Below are 1,000 nucleotides of genomic sequence, written 5' to 3'. Positions count from 1 at the left end.
ATGCTTGAATTAGAACTCAACTGTCTCAGTTACAACTGTTTGTAATATTAAGTAGCTCGTCGTGCGCAGCTAGTAGGGATTTCACGTAACTACCGAAAAACACCAGTGCAACAGTAGAAAAATAAAATTAGTTTATCAATAATTTGAATAAAGCCCAATATCCATATTAAAACAAACTTTTTTCAAAAAAAAATTAATTATCGAATTATTTATTGATGAGCTCGTAGTATATTGTTTTAAAGGTAAATTAAAAAAATTAAAAATCCATAAACACAAATTTTTTATAAGCATTTAAAGTTCAAATATTATAAAATACGTAAAAATGACGAAATTTTGCAAATTATTTTGAGTTAGAAATTCATAAACAATTTTGTTTTTAAATCTAAGATTTAAAAATGTAATACAAGATTCTTTATAAGTTTGTCTACCTTTATCAAAAAAAAAAAAATGTCTACAAGGAAGTCAAATTAAATTTTTATGAGCGTTTGAAATTCATATTTTTACAACATTTGATATTCACTCGATATCTCACGTAACGATTTTCTTATTTTATTGTTATTAAAAAAGGAATGACTGTAGATACTTGAAAATTTCATTGAATGTTTATATTAGCATTTTCTATACACGATCAAATTTTGAAAATAATTTGACTCTTTTTGAGCTGTTTACGGACATTGTCAGTTTTCAATTTTTTTAGTTTTTATTTCTATAAATATCAATAAAATTTGTTGGGTAAAATAGCGTGAAAATTTAATGCAAGGCTCCTGATATATTGTTACAATAAGCAGCTGAAAATAATAATTATTTGTAGTTAAAAATTTATAAAATGTTCAACTTTTATAGCTAAGAATTGAAAAATTAAAACAAGATTCCACGTAAATAGGGAAATATATAAAATACTTTATTCACAATAATATCATCAAATATACTAAGTAATATCATAGGCTGATTGACCGTTTTTGCTCAGAATCGTTTTTCTTATACAATGATATTATATCAT

General features: G+C 23.7%; 1 protein-coding gene across 1 annotated transcript in view; it reads left to right on the top strand.

The window, feature by feature from the left end:
• LOC103310215 overlaps positions 1 to 1,000 on the top strand; it is an 8,088-nt gene that overhangs the window by 4,571 nt on the left and 2,517 nt on the right. The gene's annotated exons all lie outside the window — the stretch shown is intronic.

The sequence above is a fragment of the Acyrthosiphon pisum genome, chromosome A1, assembly GCF_005508785.2.
Source record: "Acyrthosiphon pisum isolate AL4f chromosome A1, pea_aphid_22Mar2018_4r6ur, whole genome shotgun sequence".
Lineage (NCBI taxonomy): Eukaryota > Metazoa > Arthropoda > Insecta > Hemiptera > Aphididae > Acyrthosiphon > Acyrthosiphon pisum.
The sequence above is the reverse complement of the archived record's forward strand: the minus strand, read 5'-3'. Positions and strand labels throughout refer to the sequence as shown.